The following is a 17,328-nucleotide window of genomic DNA, read 5'->3' as shown; positions in this document are numbered from 1 at the left end:
TATTGCTTATAGTCAGCAGAACGCAAGTAGGGTATATCAAACAAAAAATTAAGATACTTTGCAAAAATAAAGGCACTCACCAACGGTCTTGATATTATGTTGCTGTACTTCCTCGACTTTACCATTGTTGTAGATACAAACATATTCACCTTCGTGTGTATATGAGAATTTGTTAATGAGCAACGATCCATCTTTATCAAGCTCGTAGCCAGGTTTCAATACATCCGATTTGCCTTCGTGATAGTATCCAATAGTTTAGTGGTTTCTTTTCCATAATATGAACAAAGGATTCTCATTGGTGCAGACTAACCTGACGTTATCATATGCTCTATAATATGTCGGTTTCAACAGAGTAGTGATGTAGTCCTTACTCTCATCTTCGACCATTACAACTATTTGTCTTAATGGCTTAGCTGGAATATCTATTATAGAGTTACAGATGTAAACATAAAGTCGGTCTGTCGAGTTAAGATTTACATTCGTTGATACGAAAGCCTCGTACATGTTTCCATCAAAGGACTTAGAAGTATTAACTAATCGTGTACCGTTTGATGTGTTCCTTGTCCAGCTCAGTAACGTATGAGGTCCTGTATTTGTTTCCCGACACATAAAAAATGTCGGATCTTGCAGCTGCACCAGACAGAAGTTTCTTCCCTCGCAAACATCTACTGAAAATCCCGCTGTCTCGACGCTAGCTGTAGAATAAACGAAACCATTATTAAACCAGATTACGTAAACAAGTAAAGGTACCTGACGTTTCGATCATCGTAGAATCTTATTCGAATGCGTATTGAAACTGTGTTCATTTCCGTTTGTCGTTGAAGAAGATCCTGCTATAAACAACACATTAGAAACTATAACTTATACATTCCAACACAGGCCTATTTATCTTTTTTCTTTCTTAGAAAACTGGATTACATGGTACATTATGTTACTAAGTTTGGTAGGTATTAGCTCAGGACCGAATTTCTAAGGCAGGTCAAAATAATCGCAGTTTACAGCTAGGGTTATTCTTATAACTTTATATACAACACCTGACTTACCATAAATAACGACTTTCTGATCTGTTGTTAATGTATGTATATAGGAAACAATAACTATAGCACGGTATGTTTTTTCGTCGCTGAAAGTAGTATTCCTTATCAGCAGACCACAGGTATTGGTAATATCGTATTTCCCAGCAGAGACTCCTGACCCCACCTTCCGGCCTCCTTCAAGACTTGCGATTGGTCGAGCATTACGTGACGTTGAATCGTACCAATAAACCCTTTGAGACTGAGGTAAGTAACAATTTATGAGTGCGTCGGATCCATGATGGGCGTAAACAGTTATGTCAGGACAATCTGCGAAAAAGTAAAAACGATGAGGAGGCTGTAACCTGATTGGTTTGAGTCAGTAAAATCACATTTGATGCTCTATTATTTCCAATGGTATATTCTTCTGCAGCCATACAACCTTTCATCACCTAGCTCAATGAAGTTGTTTTTTACGTGTAAATCAGTATAAGCAAATTCGTATTGCATTTCTTAGTATATATATTTTTTGATGATATTTCAATTTCAATTTCTCTATTCCAGTATAAATTATAAAATTTATAAATAGGACACATAAAAAATGATTCATAAAAGACGTAAAAATGTACAAACATGAAAGAATGAACAAAAAGAAATAAGATGGAGGATTAGAAGTTTTAAAGATTAAAAGGATTATAACAGAGGTTCTAAGAACCCATTTTGAATATAAATGGCTGCTCTGTAGATAAATGAGTTCTTAAAAAGCATAATTCTAAAAGTTGGCAAGATAGTAGGATTACGTAGATTGTACTTGTTGGTTCTATTGCACAGAGAGATGAACTCGGAGTGAAGTGGGTGATATTTGGAACTATGTATATTCTTAGCTAGTCTTATGAATTCATTCCTTGTGATTCTCCAAACGTCATTCATAATTGCTTTGCTGCTGTACCTAACCGTGAAGTAATAACAAGATCAACATTTTCCTTTCTCGATATTAGAGTTACTTGTTTCTATAATAATGTTCTCTTTAAATGAATGGTACTAACATTACCTATAATTATAAATTCATGTTGATAATCACGTCCGTCTCTGTCGGTGTATATCAACGTATACAAAGATATATGATCTATTGTAACATTGTTGATAACCATGGCGCCATCTTCATCAATATCCAGGGTACCGATGTCGCGCTCAAATCCAAATCTATACTCGTTATCTTGAAAGTGGAGTAGAATTGAGATGACGTATAATATCTGACATACAAAAAGCAAGCCAAAATGTCAAAGAGGTTAAAAGATTCTCCAGCCAGAACATTTCATACTCAGAATGTCATATCTAGACTTTCCGGTCAAAGTTTTTTTATTAACTTTAAAACAAAAAGACTCATAGTTTCAAAACAACCCACAACCCCCAAATGAATAAGTAATTCTTAGCTCTTATGCTTGTTTATTGACTATGGTTAAAGTATACTACAACAGAGTGTTTTCATAGAGTACAGCGTTGCGCCGTATTCACGAATTAGTTTAGCCCACGGCCCACTGTACCACTTGCAGTAACATTAGTAGGCCTACAGCCACGGTGTGTACATTAAGGAGAGTTACTGTTTTTCCAATGCATCCAGTTATATGACTCGGTATCGTAATGTACAGTACTGTAAACCAGACCCATGTACTGCATAACTTGCTAAGGTTTACTACATATCAAGCTTATATTTTCCTACATATTGCTGTTGCATCGGGAATTTTATATAAAAACCTTAAACTGAACATGATATTTGTATATGAACCATATAAAGCAAATTCATAAATGTTTCATGTGGACAATATATATAGAATCCAGATAAAGCTATATAAAGTCTGATATAATTATATAAGGGTTCTACTTTGTTAACCTTATGAAACTTATATTATGTATGGCCAAAAGTGTTTAATAGTTTAATATGGATTTATATCCGGCCCATATTCGAATAATCTCAAGTTTGATGTGGAGGATATGACGGGAATCCATATAACAGTCATATCAAGTTCATATAACGTATGTAAAGATTCTACTTTATATGACCTTCATAAACATTTATACTGGCGATCACAAACTTTTTATTATATCTGAACAAACCTATTATATGGATATGGGCAGGGAATGTTACTGATTGATTATGTTTGGATGATTATTACCTGAGGCTTTGTAATATGTCCTTAACGGATGTGCTAAGAGTAAGTAAGCAGTATTCCACGATCACGGGTTGAACAATTGATCTCGCTGTGTTGCCGTACAAGGACTGTCAGTGATATATTGTGTGTAAGGCAAACCTGGTAAATCACGTTATTCATTTGACAAATGTAAGCTGCCTGCCTAGTTTGATATATATATTTCAATCATTAAATTGCCTCATTTTGTCTCTTAATTGTTCTCACTTGTGTCAACCCACGCCTTTCCCTTTCCCTTTACCTCTACCATTACCTAATTATTCCTTGAAAAATGTACATTGTAAGTTGAACACTTTTTAAGATTTAATGAACTCCTATTAGGCATTATAAACTATCACCATCATCATAATGAAATCATACATAAAGAAAGAAAGCTGAATTGAAAGAGTAAAAATATATCGAATAACGTATATTTACTATATAATTGTGTATTGATGGTGGATACTCGTGGGAATAACTCACTCGTACACATGTTGAAGGTTTACCTTGATTAGACATAATTAGTAAATTTCCTTCGACTGGGTTATCGTGGTAATATTTAACTTCGCTCCAACCTCCTTGTAGCCTGCAGTCAATTTTCCAACTACTGCCGATTCGTGCATTTTGGTGGCTTGTACAGTCTGTCAAAACACTTTTAGTACCTAAAACAGTTGTGTTTGGAATTAAGATAAAATAGAGTATAGTATTTCTCATCAAAATAGATTTATTTTTGATAGAAATAGCATGTGTAATTGTAAGTTGGCCTGACGTTTCGATCCTAGCAGGATCTTCTTCGGAGGCTATATGACAAGTTTGTCATTTACACAGGCTCTTTAGTGGATAAGCAGTTTGCTAACAGTTTTGTTTTATTTTTATTTAGCAATTAGTATTCTCTGTATTAAAACAACATCAGTTTGTCCCTTCTTTAGTAAACCTGCAATATAACATGTAATAAAACAGAGCAACTGAAAGAGGTATGCATTCACAAACTTTTTAATTACTTAACAGCCAGTCATGTCTTGCACCGGTCCAAACTAATCATTTACTGAAATGTAAACGGCTCATCTAATAATTGTAAAACATATTGCGTTGTTGCTTAAAAAATTCGATTGAAGCAAACGTTGACGTATAATTTCTTTTTCATTTAACCGATAAAATGTAAAAAAAAACATTGCAATAATATATCCGTGTGTCAACCGAAATGATAACGAAACAAAAGTCATGGTTTTCTCAAACACCAAGGTTTAAGGCAGATACGACATGTTTCTCCAATACTTATAGTGAAGGTGAAACCTACTGAATTCTATTAGTTCCAGGTTAAGTAAACTATTATTATTCAAAATCAAAGAACTTGACTCTTTGTCCCACCGTGTAGAATGCACATATTGACGATTATCCATAGATGTTTTAAGACCTGCATCGTGGACGATTGAAGAAAGTTGTATTCCTGTAGAATATGAGTGAAAGAACCAAAAGCATTAAAACTTGAATTTACCTACTGTTTAATAAAGAGACGGTGATTTCGAGCGATAACAATTACGCTTGACTCACAACATCTCAAAAATGAGTAGGTTAACCTACTCATTTTTGAGATGTTGTGAGTCAAACGTAATTGCGAATTCGCAATAGGTGAAAGTGAAAGGTCAATAGGTAAAAGTTTACGATCCTGCTGTAATCCCTCCCTGTTGCTAACCTAAGTAATATCATATATATGCATTCGTAGTTTCAGACAGTTCTTCATGTTAAAGCAACACCTAGTAAATAATAGACTATTCCGTCTGTCTGGAATGCAAACTGCCTGGATAGGTTGTAGGGCCTTGTGTGTGAGGGATATACATGAATCCTGCAAACAAGTGCTCTTACACTAAAATAGTTGATGTTTGTCTTTATTTACTTTTACTGTCAGGTTTTGTACACATCGTGGAGCAAAATATATGGTAGCATACGCCCATTAAAAGCCCCATTGACTTACACACTAAATCACAAAAGTAATGTGGTCTCTAAGTCTAGATAGAAGTTTTCACTAGCTCAACGCTACCCATCACCGGATAGCTGACAAGTTGGCCTTTCATGGCATCATCAATTTTCCGTACCATGACCATGTAGATTTTTTACTATCCGAGCTGGAAGTTTTCGTCACTTGTAAACAAACCTCTTCACTCAGTGGTAAACAAATTCCTACGCTGCTCCCGGGAGGCCTAAAGGGGTATAAAATTGCCTCAATTGACCCAAGTTTCTCACCACATGTACTTCCATTCATGCTCTTCAACATGCAAGCCACAAAAAACTAGATTATGATTGATAACAGGTCACAAAAGATGTTCTCCCGCTGCTTTTCGGCACTTTTCCTGAAGGAGAACAATCGAGCGGATTGATATAGACTCTAATAGGAGTATGCCACCTTAAGTGAGATATGAATTTTTTTTTTATCACCAAAATGATACTTTTCATAGTCGTCACCATATAAACCACAACAGAAATCTATGCAATTATCATTTTAGGTCCATAAAGATGTATTTTCAGAGATTTCAGTATGCACGGTGCAGTGTGTAAATACACATATGAGCAATACTGTGTAAGCAGTAACCAGGTCTATGTCTGCAACAACACTTCCAGTCACCAATTTTGATAAGCTTGACCAATTTGGGTCTATCTATGATTCTTGCAGGTTTGATTGGTATCCCTGATCACAGTCCACTTGGTCTGGCTTGCCCTACCTGCAGAAACATCATCCATAGAAGGGTCAGCGTGGAGGGCTTTTTCGTCTCTGGCTCTGAAAAGTGATGAAAACGACTTTTGTTTACTCAGCAGATTCCTCCCAAACTGACCCACAGGACATACCCCAATGTATTCCTGAACTGTTTGGAACATGTTAAACTGATATTGCATGTCACTCCAGTGCAACTGTTAAGTTACTAAGAATAAGAGAAGAGAATCGAAGGTGTTCTTTGCCAAAACTGGATCATCGGGATTTGTAAACAACAGCCTCACTGTAACAGTATTACAGTAGTCAAAAGGAAAGCTTACTGGAATGCTATCTAGATACACTGTTCACCTCAATAGCACACCCAGTCCATTTAAAGGTTTATGCATAGGTTGTAACAATGTATTAAAGACAGTTATAAGAGAAGAGAGGTGGATAGGGGGGCATATTTCATGATAAAACATTCAAATTTGTTGCTCGGCAAAGAACAACAACGTCAAATTACCGTATTCTCCATTGGTGGCAAGCACTGGTTCCTATAGTTACTACAGTAGATCTCCCATGGAAGCATCAGGATATCTCTTTCTGCTGTCAGAGTTGTTTGGGATTTGTTGTTACCTCATCTAACCAGTTGAGTCCATTGATACCACACCCATTCAAAGTATATAGCTGTGCATGCTGAGGACTTAGCACATCAACTTTCTCTGAAAATTGACAAAACAACAGAAAACTAATGAGGAGTGAGTAGGCTCAAAAACCCCTTGATGCACATATGCAGGGGGCAGAAAATGCATACCTTTGTGGATTATTTGCTAAATAAGACTCAAAACATTCTCTGTGCAAGGTATTAGCACTCACCAGCCACTCCACTTAGGATACAGACCTCATACAACATTGTGCTACAGCTGGTGTAGACTTGGTCTAGGATACTAACGTAGCGCCATTATGAACCTGAGGCCTAGGCCTAAGCTAACAACATTAGGGGTATTTCATGCATTGAAACTGAGTTTTTGTCCTTAGTTAAACACCAAGTACTTCCAACTTTAGCAAAAATAACCTAAAATATGATTACCATGTACTTTAAGTGCCCACAGATGTCAAATTTCACTGAACTTAGTCGTTCACGTCACACACACTGCAGGCATTTTGGTCTGATTCTGAAGGATTTTGAATTTCGTGCATTTGGCACCTACTTAGCAGATTCAAGGCAGGAATCATACTACGGAAGCTTTGGTAGGTCAAGGCTTAATGACCCAATAGTTTATTGGGGAGGAAAAACTGGTCAAAAATGCTCAGAAGGCTGTTCTAGTCTACTGTATAGAAACGCACATGCTCTTTGTGGTACTTTAAGGCTGTAATACTAATTTATGCGTAAAAATCACCCAAGCTTGAAATTTTCTGACGTTTGCTTGGAAACCATTTTTACACACCATAGCAACTACTTTGATCCAAAATTGGGACTTCTAGCACTTAAAATGAAAAATTTGGCATTTTTGCTTAAGGTAGCATACGCCCATTAAAAGCCCCATTGACTTACACACTAAATCACGAAAGTAATGTGGTCTCTAAGTCTAGATAGAAGTTTTCACTAGCTAAACGCTACCCATCACCGGATAGCTGACAAGTTGGCCTTTCATGGCACCATCAATTTTCCGTACCATGACCATGTAGATTTTTTGCTATCCGAGCCGGAAGTTTTCGTCACTTGTAAACAAACCTCTTCACTCAGTGGTAAACAAATTTCCTACGCTGCTCCCGGGAGCGAATTTCTTTTTCCTGAACCTTTCGGGCAGTGTACGTGGAGTTTAGCCAATCAGAGCGAGGCTGTGTTGATGACGTACTACTCAGTAAAGATGGTCAGTCGGGTAAATGCGTCCCCTCAATAACATAAGGTGGAAAACGAAAGAGCGCGAGTTCGAGCCCCCGTGTGGATTTCCCCCCCCCACTTTTTCTCATGTTCAAGTAGTTATGTCCAAGTATTATATCATGAATTGAAAATCGATATTATAAGTTATGTCATGGTTTTCGTGCATGGTCATCTTATATATGAAACTCCGTAGATAGTGTGGCGAAAATATATATAGTTTCTTTTGTTTATTTTCCTTCTAGATCTTATTAGAGGGAAATCGGTCTCAGCCCCAAAATGTGGTACATCCGTTTTAGGAAAGTTTATCTTAATTTAAAGGCACATGACTTGCTAGAATAAAAGACAAGGGAAACAGGTATTCATTCTGGAACAATTAAAGAGAGAGGATTTATTGCATAATAAAACAAGGGCTGTACTTGCACTCTTATTTACCTAATTCGCTCATCCGTTTACAACAAACATTTGGCAGTTTCCACAGTAAACCGTTAATTACTGGACCTCGTCTCTCACAAGGAGGTGCTATAGGACTGTACCACTGTGTACAAATATTGCTGTGTAGATGTGTGTAAACTGTACGTAACATACTACTGTACCAGTACTACAGTACTGAGTACAGTGTCATGTCAATCTGAAGACATTGTAAATTTGTACATCAGACAGCGATCATGCATCGCCGTTTTTCAACAAAAACCGATGCAAACGTCACGTAAGTTGTGCACAATGATTCAGTATAATGTTATTAGTGCAAGGCCTATATAACTCAATACTTTCTGCTGTAGTACAACAATTATGTTGACTTATCGAATGTGATTTCCCCATGCACTTCAACAGTTGGTAAGCACGCCGCTATCTTTACTGTAGTACGTCATCAACACAGCCTCGCTCTGATTAGCTAAACTCCACGTACACTGCCCGAAAGGTTCAGGAAAAAGAAATTCGCGTCCCGGGAGGCCATGTACTTCCATTCATGCTCTTCAACATGCAAGCCACAAAAACCTAGATTATGATTGATAACAGGTCACAAAAGATGTTCTCCCGCTGCTTTTCGGCACTTTTCCTGAAGGAGAACAATCGAGCGGATTGATATAGACTCTAATAGGAGTATGCCACCATATATGTAGATACGACCTTCCTTACCGGTTTCGAACCTATGGACATACAATCAGCGTCCATAGCCTAGTGATTAGGCTGTCCGCATATAAAGCGGGAGGCCCGGGTTCTATTATATATATATATATATATATATATATATATATATATATATATATATATTTATATTTATATACAGACGCGCATTCAGTTGGGCGTTTGGGGCGCACGCCCCCGGGTAAGAAAAAGAGGAGATGAAAAAAAGAGAGAAGAAAAAAGGGGAAAAATAGAGGGAAAAAAAGAGAAGGAATGAGATGAAGGAATGGAAAAGAAAGAAGAAAGAGAGAAAAAGGAGAAAAGGAGGTAGTAGTAGAAAACGCCAAGACACCGGGGAGAGAAAGAGGAACAGTGACATAATTACAGCGCTGATCCCTATAATATGCACAGGGTAGCCAGTGACGGATCGAGGATTTCGGAAGGGGCGTGCGCCTCACCCAACCCCTTACACCGACAACTCCATTTTTGACGTTTCCATTTTTCCTCTCTCACTAATATATATATATATATTGTAATATTGTGTCGAGCCCGGCTCCTCCGATAGTAAAACTATATCGGGACTCGCGATAGAAAGGTACTGGGATGTCTTGATGCCGTATTTACGCTTCTTCAGGAGATGTCTCGAACGGAAGAAAACAATGACTTCACACAAAAAACAATTTGACGAGATAGGATTTGATTAATGATTCGGTATAATTTCTTCTCTGTCGATTCTCTTTACAAATAAAACTAAATTACAATGATTTGACTTGACTTGACTTGACTTGACTTGACTCCGTCAATTAAACAATTAGGAGTGATGAACTTTCGGCGGAGTGATAAATTTGCTGATCAAGTGATAAACTTTGCTGACGGAGTCCTCAAACTTTCGGCCTCCTTTTACTTTTAAACCTTACTTCTACAAAATCCCTCTGCGCATAATCAGTAGGCAGCCAATAACCTGACCATCCTGTATTAACTTAACGATATAAAAATAATTGTGCTGGCACTGATCTGCCCTGATTGGTTGGGAGTTTGGAAGTCCATCCCCTTTCTATGGAAACTTCCATACCACGTGAGAGAACCTTCTCGAATGTTCCACAGACATAATGGAATCTATTTTGGGAAAAGGCCCTGTACCAAGATTCAATAAGATAGTTAAAAACTTCTCGTGGGAAAACTGAATCCATGACCTAGATAAATACATAAGAGGCCTGTAAGGTGTCTCGATGGAGTTTCTCGGTAACATCAAAGAGATGGTATCACTATTTCGTAACAATATACAGACACAAGTCATCTTTTATTCCACATTCTATATATCTGTTTTGGCTTGGGGCTGTGCATATTCATGTTTGACAATTAAATATCTTACTTGTTAACTTTTTATTTCTGAACTTTCCTTTATTCTACTTGTAAATTTATCCTTTTACATGTTGTATTCTTACTCTTTTAAATATGTATTATTATGCGAGCATGCAATTTCCATCTGGGATATAATAAAGTTATACTTACTTACTTACTTAAATACTATATATGGTCTATCATAACGCGTGTGTGTGTTTAAAAAAATGTACAATTGTGTTATGAAACTACGGTAACTGTGGCTGGTCTCGAACTCGACCGAGTCGTCGGGGAACATGACGCATTTGCGAACTGTACTAGACCTGTGTCATTCGATGCAACATTGCCATCCACAGATAAAATGTTATACACTCCGACCTGAATGCTAATTGTTACCCCAAATCTAGTACCGTAACTTGTACAATTAATCTAAAAATATGATTCAGTTGTTCACTTCCTGAAGCAAACGTGTTCAATACATAGAAGTAGAGCAAGTACATATCATAGTAGATGTATACGGTAACTTACAGCATGTCGTTCCCGAGACGTTAACAAAAATATATGAATAAAGTACAATCATTGAAACACTTACACAGAGGGTATCATCTGACGGCAGCCTTCTCGACAGTTTGGTCCGAACTCTCTTCCAATGTGGCAGAATCGTTGTGATAGAAGTTCTTATAGAAGGAAATAGACTAACACTTCCTGGTTTCATATGTTTATGCTAATATTCTGGAAATACGTAAGCTTAAAAGTGCCATCAAATAAGAAAACTTTGTCTCAACTTCTGATAAGTTGTCAATTAAACATTTTGCAGAAAATGTTCAATTGGTCAGTTGATGCAACTGAGCAATCCAACATTTATCGATTTTTTGATAAGATATTATCTTGTTATCTAAACAATTTACTGAAAAATGTCAACTTATGGGGCAAAGATTTTCTTATGTTGATGGTACTTTTAATCTTCCGTATGAAAGAAAAACTGTATCGACAGTGAATGTTTCTAATTTTGCCCAAAGTTGTTTTGTCAACTTTCCCTTTTACTTAACCTTAGTAGTCTTGCAGGCGGATGTGCGTGTGTGCGTGCGTGTATGTGTGTGTGTATATATATATATATATATATATATATATATATATATATATATATATATATATATATATATATATATATATATATATATATATATATATATATATATAGCACTGGATTGGTATTTACGTTTACTTCTCCAAGTTGGTGCTTAGGTTTACCTGAGGTGAAATGATTGGATCAACTTGAAATTTTACATCAGTATACCTTATGGTACTAGGACTGCATATCAGTCGTTATAAGTTGCTACCTACTTTTTGGGTCATTTGGCAAGGAAAAATCCAATTGGTCAAACCCTTACGGTAAACCTAAGTCTTGCTCTCAAAGTATATCCCCCAGTTGGTATATAAGTTGACCTGACGTACAGGCATCCGTAGTTTTCTTGACAGCGGCAGTAGCCTGTATTCAGTGTATACGCTCTACACTGTGTACACTGTATACGCCAGGGCTAACGCTAAAGCATACCCGTCGGCTGCATTGCATGCAACCCAATAACAGTTTCGGCTAATATAAGATGATGTGTAGTATCTGTTTCCTCTCGATGCAAGGGGACTGGGCTTTAGATCGGGTCAGTCGTTCGCCGGGTAGTTTGGTTTTCGTGCCCAGGTTCTTTCCTTGTTGACTTTTTCTTAAAAAAGTACCGTTAAAACGAAAACGTCTCACCAACAACTTCAGGTAAGGTCCATGAGATTAGTCAATAAAGTTTGGTGATATTCATAACGTTGATATTGTAACGTTGTTGCATACAGCTTCACGTTATTTGTTCATACCCATATTTCAATACTATAGTCTAGACTAGCTTCTAGCCTAAAACTTGTAAGGCCTAGCCTACGTTCGGCTGTAGCCTAGGGCCATAGTCCAAGTCCTAACACTACCTTAGCATTGGGTCAAGGGTAAACTGGTCTGTAGTTTGAGCTACAAATTAATACCAACTGCCAGAGAAATTAGATTTCAAGTAGGTCAGCTTAAATTTTTAGCCTACTGTGCATGTATGTATCATATATGGCCTTAGATTTTGCTGGACAATTATGTTACTGTACATTGCCCTAATCATGACCAGATACTGTAGTATGTGGGCTTATAATTGACGCACTTAAGGATTTGATCAATGATATCTATCAAGAAAAAATCCAAATTACTTTACTTTTTTTTTTTCATATGTGTAGTTCCTCAGAAATGTTCTAATCTCAAAATATTTAAGGTTCTGTGCTTATGCACCATACAATTGAGCAGAATTTGACCACAAAATGTCTGCCGTGTCAAGTTCTTTCATACCCTTAAATTGACACATTCGTCGATAAGCTAACTGTAGTGTAGGCCTTGGTATACATCCATTGACTTTAGATGCTGTTTGCTATGCTCTGAGCCTCTAAGCTCTGACAGGTCATGTCCCAGAGAGTAGTGTTCTCATATTGAGGTAATGTTGGGTATTTTAAGGTTGTAAGATTTCCAAATGGCCAAAAAATGTGCCAAACCGGGGGGAGGGTGTTAAAAGCTTAAAAAATACCACAATTTGGTCAGCAAATACCTCAAATGGATTCAAACTCATTAAATATGTAATTCTGTTTGGCTGCAAAAAAGTTTAGGTGGCCTGCTGTATCGTTGCTAGTAATAATTTAAGGTGCGTCAATTACGGGGGTGCGTCAATTATGAAGCCTTTACTATACTGTACAGTAGCTATGCCTAGATTATTATAGACTGAAGTCACCATGCAAATGTAACTTACAAGTAGCCTGTATTGAATAAAAGATGCTATAATTGCTAGAACTTTTCAAAAAGTTCTTGGAAGTCTTTACTCTCCAAAATATTCTCAGACATTCTAGACACCACTGTACTGTAAGATGTCTGAATATCCCAGTGAGGGTATCAATAAAAACAGTTAAAGGATATAATACTAGAAAATCCAGCATCAAATTTGGGCCAATGCAGAATACCTTTAATCTAAGTCTCTCAAGTGATGCATTGTGTTTCAAGTGTCTTATTTATAACTAGCCAAAATTTGTACAAAATAACAATGCCATGCATCCAAAAGGTTATTGAGTCAGTACATTTCCATAATGTAACTATTACAAAAGCTGAGTGCACCTAATTAAAAGTTACCATCCTCCAAAAATCTATATAACACAAAAATTTGATAAAGCCTTCTATCCCCTCCCTTGCATATACTGTAAGTCATTTTGTTAAGTCTATTTAGATCCATAAGTAATACCAAGTTGACTAAATGTGCAATATTCAGTGTTTAAGATCTGAGCTCTGTATTGGCCCAAAATATATTGGAGAGAAGTGTGCAATAAAAATTGAAATAATGCACATCTTCACTCTGACCATTTGATATTTATTTGATTGGCACTGTTAATGTTTTCTCAGACAAATTTGATGATCAACATTCTCAATCTCAAGATGAATGACAACAGCCCACTATCCAAGGGAATAACACTGTACGATGTAGCTGCCATGCAGTGAAAAAGTCAATGTTGGAACGACAGCAATCATAGCTAGAGCACAGATGCCGTCTGGGACAGACTGATGTGGTGACCTACTGCATCATTGACAGCAAAATGGAAGATATTTTCTGAATTAACTAAAAAGTAAGTTAATATTCTGTAGGTTTGACATCGCATAAACTTGATACCATAGGACTCTATTATCTCAAATACGAGTAACATCTGAGGTAATTTATTCCAAAGTTATGGAATGTAGAAAGAAACAATCAGAGGGGATGAAAACTTTTGTATGATCTGGTTAATGTGGTGGTATCTTTTCCTCTATCTCCATAGTATTTAACTACACTAGAGCTATATCCACTCACTGGTTTTTAATCTTAAAGGTCAATGCAAGACAACACCAAATTGTCAGGCTAGGTCCACATAAAATGTACATGCATATTTAAATTTTGAAATCTTTACAATTGGTAAAGCTTGAATCACTTGCAACTTTTAAAAGCACTTGCTATGGTAGGGAGCTGTTTCATGGCTGCATAAATAAAATGTGTAATGTTGTATACAAGGCAAGATGAATCAAGAATTAATGGGCCCAAAATGGGATGGATAAACGAATTGAAATTTACAGTGAAAATAGTATATATGAAAGGTTGTGAGATGATTAAAATATTGGCTGAATTACAGGAGATTTAGTTTTGTAATGCAGTTCATTGTTTTCTTCATTTGTAGTGTGTGAGGTCTATTCGGTAATCGCAAAACATCCCAAGCTATATTGCGCGTGCTATAATTGGGACCAAATCAGCATATCTTTAAGAGAAAGCTTTTCTTTTTGTACCAACAGATGGATAGATCTACAGGCTAATACAGCAAAGGATATGCTCTAATTAGAAATGCCAGGCAAGATGATCACACAGTTTACAGTGGGGTGAATACAATCATCAACCAAGCTTTTCATCATGCTGTACATAGTGGTATACAGTAGCTCCTTGTTGGGCTTATCAATTAAAAGCTTGCATAGAAGCCGATGCCAAGCAAAGCAAAAGTATGTCCTGTAAATCACGAAGTAGATTCACACATCTCATGTATATCCTCTGGGACACAGCACATCTTTCAATGGAGTTAGGAAGTTGCTGGGAATAGTTGTTGGATTGGCACAGTAATGTAGTAGCAGTAACAGAAAACTAACTAGTTCCAGGATTTGTTACACTGTTACACCATATAAAAGATAGAGGAAATTAATATTATAAGCTTCAAGCAGACAGAACCAAGAGAATGCAGACCAGTCTTCATGGGAAGTCTTCTACATATTTAACTGTATAAATGGACTCATTCTTTTGCAATGTACTTCTTGAAATATTTTAGTTTGGTGACATTGTGGCACTACTGTACATGTTTTTGTAAGTATTAGGGAATATTTGCAGCTGCTTGTCAAGAACATGGAACTTGTTATACAACTGAAGTGGTCCTGATGCTTAAGTGTTGAGGTTACTGGATATTTTGCTGCCTTACCTTGCTTTAACTGTTCTTAAATGCATTTCTCATGTTTTAAGATGTTTTAATTTTGTATTCCAAGCAAGATCAGCAAGCCATAGTACAGTAATTTTCAACAACCACCACACAGATACTTGTGCAGGACTAAGGGTATTTGTTAAGCAGATTACTACTATAAAATCTTTCAAACTTATATCCCTCAAAATCTCCAGGGGGATGCTGCATTGTTCCTGAACCACAGTTTCACAATTCTACAAGTTGGGTTCAGGGGTTTATGCTATGGGAAAGTTTACAATGTTAGGCCTGACTTAATTACTGAAAGCTTGTGGTCTTTTATTACACCAAGAACCAGTTTATTCTTTAAACAAAATTAAATTATTTCCCCTCAAAATTGAGGGGAGTGAATACAGCAAAGGCACATGCAACTAGCACCAATGTCATGGAAACCTAGTGCAGCCCAATGAAACATACTGTAAAACCACAACATTTGTAACAATAGGTATGAAATTGTGCAATCCAGGGGTATTGTGTATAATTTTGTCCCTCCAAGCATGGAAACTCCATGATATTGTGGTAATTTGCATTGGTTACGGTATTGGATACATGTGCCTATATTGGTAAGTCTAGATAAATACTTGAGGTATAAGTTAGTTCCCAAAATGTTTCTCATGTATGAGAGAGGTCAGCAAATTGAGGTAATGTAATAGTGCAAGTATCCTGGTTTATGTGAAATAAATCTTGTGGAAAATATAAACTGGGATTGAAATTACAATCAACTGCTTGAATATGATTGTACAATTTTTATTGTGTCTCGTCTTTTAATATCATGCTAATCTCCACTACTGTATGTGTTTGGTAATAAGCCAGATTTCTGGGTAGAAGTTTAAAAAAGCAAATCGTCAACAATTTTTGATGAATTTTAAGCAATCACATTCACTGCCTCTATCTCTGTTTATGTTTTGAGTCAGCAACACAGTATACTGTACAGTAGTGTACAGAAAGGGACACTTTCTGTTGTATTCCTGATCAATTGAAAATTGTTTGTTGTTTGACTGTTTGTAGCAGTATTCCTCTGAGGACTGAAAAAAATAAACATACAGTGAACAGTTGCAACTGCGCATGCATTTATACATTACTTAATTATGTTCTGATGAAATTCATGTAATATTCACTGTCGATTTTAGTTCAAAACTGCCAGTATACCATTAGTTCCTGAGACATAATTTTTTTGCTTTAAAAATCTGGCTTTGAGTGTATAGTATTTTGTCAAAAACATAAAAGTGGAGGGGCTGCTTATCATCATTCCCTGAACAGGCTTACCCAATTTGTTAACTATAATGGTAACATATCAAAATGTCTGGGGACTTGCCACAGTGCTGACAATTTTCAAATATTTCCATGGTTCCACCAGGGATGTTAGAGATGGACAAACAACATTTGAGCTTTCTTTAACGTTTGTTTTGTGCCGACATTAATACTGTTTTTGGTCCAATACTAATACCTAAATAGGGTGACAGGACAAAATCCCCCAGACAAAGTCCCCCTAGGACAAAATCCCCCAGAGCCAAAATCCCCCTGGACAAAATCCCCCTAGGACAAAATCCACCCAAGCCAAAATCTCCCCAAGCTATAAAAAATCCCATCAATTCTTTACAAAAATGCGTCATCCCGGTCCCCGGTATCATCATCCAGTACCGTCATCCGGTACCCTCACCGGTATTTCCATTGGTACTCTCAGTGGTTCCCGGACCAGTACTCCGACCATACCCCGACCGGTACCTTAATAGTGAGCCTGACAGTTACCCCCACCGGTGCTCCTCCCTGACCAGTACCCCGGCCGAAACCTCGACCGGTATCCCAACTGGTATCCTGAAAGGCACCCTGACACATACTCTGACACGTACCCTTACTAGTACTGGTACAATAAACAGTAATTTGACCAGTACCTTGACCGGTCCCTTAAATGTCACAACATGGAGATATATCCCATGGCCACACTAACAGGTAGCCTTGCAATTACCCTCAATGAACTCCGGACCAGTCCCCTGACCAGTATCCTGACCAGTACCC

At 37.1% G+C, this 17,328-nt stretch overlaps 1 protein-coding gene and 2 long non-coding RNA genes across 3 annotated transcripts in view; 1 reads left to right on the top strand and 2 right to left on the bottom strand.

The window, feature by feature from the left end:
- LOC139981501 (uncharacterized) overlaps positions 1-17,328 on the bottom strand; it is a 135,357-nt gene that overhangs the window by 52,007 nt on the left and 66,022 nt on the right. The window lies entirely within an intron of this gene.
- LOC139981515 (uncharacterized) lies at positions 4,707-10,971 on the bottom strand. Its single transcript, XR_011797879.1, has 3 exons — positions 10,829-10,971; positions 6,409-6,607; positions 4,707-5,972 (listed from the first exon to the last, which is right to left on the bottom strand). It is a non-coding gene; the product is annotated as an uncharacterized lncRNA (long non-coding RNA).
- Positions 11,404-16,370, top strand: LOC139981478 (uncharacterized). The gene is made up of 3 exons (XR_011797855.1): positions 11,404-12,001; positions 13,694-13,914; positions 14,609-16,370. It is a non-coding gene; the product is annotated as an uncharacterized lncRNA (long non-coding RNA).

The sequence above is a fragment of the Apostichopus japonicus genome, chromosome 15 (assembly GCF_037975245.1).
Source record: "Apostichopus japonicus isolate 1M-3 chromosome 15, ASM3797524v1, whole genome shotgun sequence".
Taxonomy (NCBI): domain Eukaryota; kingdom Metazoa; phylum Echinodermata; class Holothuroidea; order Aspidochirotida; family Stichopodidae; genus Apostichopus; species Apostichopus japonicus.
This window is presented reverse-complemented; position numbering and strand designations above follow the sequence as displayed.